The sequence below is a fragment of the Felis catus genome, chromosome B4, assembly GCF_018350175.1.
Source record: "Felis catus isolate Fca126 chromosome B4, F.catus_Fca126_mat1.0, whole genome shotgun sequence".
NCBI lineage: Eukaryota > Metazoa > Chordata > Mammalia > Carnivora > Felidae > Felis > Felis catus.
The window spans coordinates 27,437,825-27,444,400 of NC_058374.1; the positions used below are offsets into that span (position 1 = coordinate 27,437,825).

The 6,576-nt window shown below is 48.0% G+C and overlaps 1 long non-coding RNA gene across 1 annotated transcript; it reads right to left on the reverse strand.

Annotated features, from left to right (window-relative positions):
* Positions 1 to 3,970: 3,970 nt before the first annotated feature.
* Positions 3,971 to 5,300, reverse strand: LOC123386812. The gene is made up of 2 exons (XR_006601256.1): positions 5,002 to 5,300; positions 3,971 to 4,615 (listed from the first exon to the last, which is right to left on the reverse strand). It is a non-coding gene; the product is annotated as an uncharacterized LOC123386812 (long non-coding RNA).
* Positions 5,301 to 6,576: the final 1,276 nt, after the last annotated feature.

Consider the following 6,576-nt stretch of genomic DNA (forward strand, 5'->3'; position numbering starts at 1 on the left):
ACTATAGAAAGCTTATGAAGGAAATTGAAGAAGATATAAAGAAATGGAAAGACATTCCCTGCTCATGGATTGGAAGAATAAATATTGTCAAAATGTCAATACTACCCAAAGCTATCTACACATTCAATGCAATCCCAATCAAAATTGCACCAGCATTCTTCTCGAAACGAGAACAAGCAATCCTAAAATTCATATGGAACCACAAAAGGCCCCGAATAGCCAAAGGAATTTTGAAGAAGAAGACCAAAGCAGGAGGCATCACAATCCCAGACTTTAGCCTCTACTACAAAGCTGTCATCATCAAGACAGCATGGTATTGGCACAAAAACAGACACATAGACCAATGGAATAGAATAGAAACCCCAGAACTAGACCCACAAACGTATGGCCAACTCATCTTTGACAAAGCAGGAAAGAACATCCAATGGAAAAAAGACAGCCTCTTTAACAAATGGTGCTGGGAGAACTGGACAGCAACATGCAGAAGGTTGAAACTAGACCACTTTCTCACACCATTCACAAAAATAAACTCCAAATGGATAAAGGACCTGAATGTGAGACAGGAAACCATCAAAACCTTAGAGGAGAAAGCAGGAAAAGACCTCTCTGACCTCAGCCGTAGCAATCTCTTACTCGACACATCCCTAAAGGCAAGGGAATTAAAAGCAAAAATGAATTACTGGGACCTTATGAAGATAAAAAACTTCTGCACAGCAAAGGAAACAATGAACAAAACTAAAAGGCAACCAACGGAATGGGAAAAGATATTTGCAAATGACATATCGGACAAAGGGCTAGTATCCAAAATCTATAAAGAGCTCACCAAACTCCACACCCGAAAAACAAATAACCCAGTGAAGAAATGGGCAGAAAACATGAATAGACACTTCTCTAAAGAAGACATCCGGATGGCCAACAGGCACATGAAAAGATGCTCAACGTCGCTCTTTATCAGGGAAATACAAATCAAAACCACACTCAGATATCACCTCACGGCAGTCAGAGTGGCCAAAATAAACAAATCAGGAGACTATAGATGCTGGAGAGGATGTGGAGAAACGGGAACCCTCTTGCACTCTTGGTGGGAATGCAAATTGGTGCAGCCACTCTGGAAAACAGTGTGGAGGTTCCTCAGAAAATTAAAAATAGACCTACCCTATGACCCAGCAATAGCACTGCTAGGAATTGACCCAAGGGATACAGGAGTACTGATACATAGGGGCATTTGTACCCCAATGGTTATAGCAGCACTCTCAACAATAGCCAAATTATGGAAAGAGCCTAAATGTCCATCAACTGATGAATGGATAAAGAAATTGTGGTTCATATACACAATGGAGTACTACAGGGCAATGAGAAAGAACGAAATATGGCCCTTTGTAGCAATGTGGATGGAACTGGAGAGTGTGATGCTAAGTGAAATAAGCCATACAGAGAAAGACAGATACCATATGTGTTCACTCTTAGGTGGATCCTGAGAAACTTAACAGGAACCCATGGGGGAGGGGAAGGAAAAAAAAAGAGGTTAGAGTGGGAGAGAGCCAAAGCATGAGAGACTCTTAAAAACTGAGAACAAACTGAGGGTTAATGGGGGGTGGGAGGGAGGGGAGGGTGGGTGATGGGTATTGAGGAGGGCACCTTTTGGGACGAGCACTGGGTGTTGTATGGAAACCATTTTGACAATAAATTTCATATATTGAAAAAAAAAAACAAAAAAAACCACTGACTTTTGCTCCCTAGTGGGACACTATTTAGGTTGCTTCCCCAAATAGGTGTACCCTGAACTGTAATTCTTGGATCCCAAATAAACACTCTTGCTTAATCATTGCCTCTTGACAATTTCAGGTTGAAGCAACTGACCGATTCTTATGCTGTTGGGGTGACAGAACCTCCATGTGTCACTCAATGCATAACGGTGTGACCTCAGAATATCATGGCTTCCTATGAATTTAGTGTTGACATAAGAAATTCAAAAAGGGGATTTTCAGCAAAAACAGGAAAATATAGGCCTCAGTTCTATAATTTTTTTTTTTTGAGAAAGAGAGGGAGACAGCACACACACATGTGCATGCAAGCAGGGTAGGGGCAGAGGGAGAGAGAGAATTTTAAGCAGGCTTCCCACTGTCAGTGAAGAGCCTGACATGGGGCTTGATCCCACGACTCTGGGATCATGACCTGAGCCAAATTCAAGAGTCAGATGCTCAACCCACTGAGCCACCAGACGCCTTAATTCTTGTTAGACTTATCTGACTGTATATGTTTTATCAGACACGGGCATTGGAGGAGGAGAAGGAGCAGGTGTTGACCCCGGCTCCTCTGTCCCCAGAGTCTTACTTCAGAGTCACTTGTTGCCAACTTAGTAGCAGTAGAGGGTAGTAGATACAATGAATTAGGAAAATTGCACGAAAGAAAATTTTGAAATGAGAAAATCTTATTCGTTAGCTTACTTTTTCCCCTGGGACTTGGAAAGGTCGGCCACCAATTGATTGCAATTTGGCCACAATAAACCAGGTTCCTAGGCTGAGAATCATATCCTAGACGACCTCCAAGGTCCCCTCCAGCTCTAAGTGTCTAAGATTCTACAGTGACAGCTTCCTTGTCCTGCACAGACAGACCTGCGCGAGGCCAGACACTGAAGCCACCTGAAATACTACAGCATCGTCCCCTGGGGCCAGGCTGCTTCTCCAGAAGCTGAATGGCTTTGTTTTATTTTAGTTAATGAATTCAATAAGGTATCTGTGCAGGGGCTTCAGACACGTGGCGTATTTAAAACTGCCAGCCGTGGGGCTCCTGGGTAGCTCAGGGGGTCAAGTGTCTTCCTCTTTCAGCTCAGGTTGTGATCTCGAGTTGGAGCCCCGCATCAGGCTCTGCGCTGACAAGGTGAGCCCTGCGTGGGATTGTCTCCCTCCCTCTCTCTCCCCCTCCTCTCTTCACTCTCTGTCTCTCTGGTGCACTCTAAATAAATTAGTTAAAAAAAATTTTTTTAACTGCCAGCCATGCTCCACCGTGAAGGTAAGGCAAGCTAAAGGAGAGTGTAGACAAGGAAAGGTGAAGAGAGTACCTCTCTCCTGATCGCCCCTTTTTCTCCTGCAAGCGGCTTAGAGAGCCTCATGCGTGTAATTACCCTGTAGGCCCCTAGGTGGCAGTCAACCTCACAGTTACAACGCCCATATTTACGCCTCACTTTATGCAATAAATGCCATTGTGCTAGGCGGCTCCAAAAAGTCCCTCTAAATTCTCAAATTCCCTGAATATACTCCTGAAAAATGTAAGCAATTCAGTGTTTGCAACTTGATTCACATTTTCTGATGGATTGTAACACAGTCTTCATGTTGATTGTTCTGCTCTGCCCAGCAGTCCCTAACACTTAGGAACTAATGTCTGACACAAGAGCCGTGACATTTCCTCAATCCATTCCTTTGCAGGAAAACCTGTTTGAGTCTGGCTCTGTCCCTGGGCTGTGGCTGCTATGAACACTTGTCAGGGCCTTGTCGGGGGCCTGACACAGACTGGGTGTTCAGCCGGTGTTGCGGTGAACCGCGTTCACTGCGGTGAGGGACCTGTGTGTCATGGGCCCTTAAATGAGGCCGCGGATGTGCATGGATGGGCCCCTGGAGGCTCCGGAGGCAGAGGGTGTGAGAGCATCCCCGCGGCCCGGCAGCATGTAGCCTGCACCACCTGCACCCGCTCCCCCCGCCCCGCAGAGGCCTGGAATGCAGAACCCGGTGACAAGGCGCTAAGGCCACATGGCCCTTGCAACCGACATCCAAAGACAAGAAGGCACACCTCACGACCGAGGACAGCCAACACGGAGGCAAGCCAGCAACCCAACCGCGGCGATGGGATCTGGCAAACAAGGGGCCAAGTATCCAAGTGACAAACTTCTGGTTGAGATGGATGGATTTCTCCCTGGCGGTTTGCCCACGTAAAACCTTACTGAGACGCAGTTCAGGAAGAAGGAAAAAAAAAGTGTGCTTCACAGTCCAAAGTGTTTATTATCGAAACATCTTTTCTGAAAATATTAGGGATCTAGGCTCACGGGGTTGGCATGGACCCCAAGAAATCACCTTGTCTACTCCACATCTCCAGGGGGAGCATCTCTTAGGCCATGCCAAGACACGCGGCCCCCGGCCCTTTTCACCGGGTTTCCAGAGCAGATTTGACCAGAATCGCCTGCCTCTTTCCCTTCACTGCTAGCACGTTTTTATTAATGCTCAACTGTGAATTGAGACAGACCTGGATTCAAAGGTGGGCTCCTCCCCTCACTGGCGATGGGATTGTAACCTTGCCTCTCCGAGGTGTACCTTCTGCATCTGAGAAATGAGTGGTAGCATACACACCCATTAGCTTAAATAAAATATACGTAAACAACCATGCGTGTTGCTTGGCCATTATAGCTAATCAATAAATATCTGGTTCCTTCTCTTCCCTCCTCCCGGTGGGGGGAATGGCTGGGTTATCATAATAACTGGGGAAGCACTATTGAAATGTAATGAATGGTCTGGGCGTCACCAACACAGCATTCCGGTCTCAGTCCACAGTGCAATGGCTCGTTCCGGTGATTCCAAGCAGAGGGCCGTGGAAATCATCCATCCGTTATGTCACAAAGGCAGCACTGCGTGCATTTAAAAATAAACTTCGTGTGAAGAGGGGTGTAGCATCCATTCATTCCAGGGTAGACCGAGGAGAGTTAAAACAAGGTACTACGTTTATTACCAAACGGGCATTGGGTCCAATAGGCAGTTGCAAACCTGGAAAACCACAGCAGCTGTAAAAGCTGGGTGTTCCCAGCCCCTCAAGGGCTATTCTTGGCTGCCTCCCCTGTGCACGGATGTGCAGGACCGGCCCCTCGCTAGGAGGGGCCCAGGGCTGTCGGGACCCCTTTCAACACACCCATGGTGTCAGGCCTGGATTCTTAGCAGCAGCCTGCTTTGAGTGAGGTCTGGACATGTGGTGTTCCCCACTGATCCCCAGGGGAACCCCCTAAAGTACCCCACTCACCTGAATTTTCTTTCTCTCCAGCTGCAGGCCCTGAAAGAAGCCAGTCCTCTGTCTCCTGCTGCCTGTAGTAGAGAAAGAGAAAGAGAGAGAGATCAGTGGGCAGCCCAGGGCAGAGTTCCATGCTGCCCGGGACAGCCCCAGCTGGGGTGCTCACTTCCCCATTCACTCCCTTTCATTTCCCTCCCCACAAGAGCTGTCAGAGCTGGAAGATTAACTCTGCAATGCTGGGGACATGCTTACACTAAACCACACAGTATTTGGGACATACTTATACCAAACCACACAGTATTTGGGACAGACTTATGCCAAACCACACAGTATTTGAGACATACTTAGGTGAAACCACAGTATTTGGGACATACTTACCCTAAACCACACAGCATTGGGGACATACTTATACTAAACCACACAGTATTGGGGATATACTTATACTGAAAAAATGATGGGCTATTTATTTGAAATTGCAATTTAGTTAGAACCTTGTGTTTCATCTGGCCACCCTACTCCTGAAGTCTCCCCCAACCCCAGGTGAGAGGTGAGAAGAAAGTCAGGGAGGCCATGGAGGGGTGGTGGGAGCTCCGGCAGAGAACAGATCACCTGGCTCAGAATGAGGGACAGGACCCAGGGGCGTATATACTATGGAGTTGGGGAGGGAGAGGCCAAGGTGGGGGGGGGGAGGGGGCTCCAGAAGGACTTTGATATGGTAAAGAGGACTCATAAGATGCGGGGGGGGGGGGGGGGGGGGGGGGGGGGGGGCTTGCTATTGTCAAACTAAGGTTGTTTTCCCCCTAGTAAGGCATTAACATTAGGTCCGTAGGGGGTTCCGGGAGAAGTGTTACCCTCTGTATTTGCCTCAAGTATTTGCCAGTGGGCTGAAGTTATAAACAAACTTAATTTTATCCGCCATTTCCTTTTTGCCTTGGTTCCCCACATCATTATGGAGGGGAGGCTGATGTCCGGGCTCCAGGAAACTGAGTCCCCAGGTTTCTGGAGATCAGGCTATCGATAAGATTGCCTTTTTCTTGTAATTCACTAAGATATTCGCAAACTGAAAGAGACTCATGACCTGTATGACTTTGATCTCTATCAGTGTAACCATTTGTGTTTCCCTTTCCTTTGTTCTTGGGCGGCCAGGAGTGCCTGAGGAATGCCACACGTGTCCCACCTGGGGATGGGTGGCAGGGGGTCAGGTTGCCTTATGCTCCCCCATCACAACTGCTCCGGAACCCTCTGTTCTGGTAACCCTCGGAACAATCCTTTTAGCTTCTAGATTCTTGCCTTCCTCCGGCTTCTGTTCCCCCTTTAGCTCCGGTGACAGACCCATGCTCCAGTCCCAACCGGCCCCTCACAGTTCCCCAGGGAGGCGGGGGTCCATGGGAACCGGGATAGTTTCGGGAGCTATCACAAGTACACCGGTTCACCCAGAAGTTTCCACTCACGATCCCCAGGTGCATCACCAGGAGAACCCTCCGAGCCTCTCTCTCAGCCAGTTCTCCCTCAGAGCCAAGGGAACAGGAAAGCAGCTAGGAAGAATGGGGGGTGGAGAATAAAAGGAATCTGTTTTGGGTTGTGTTC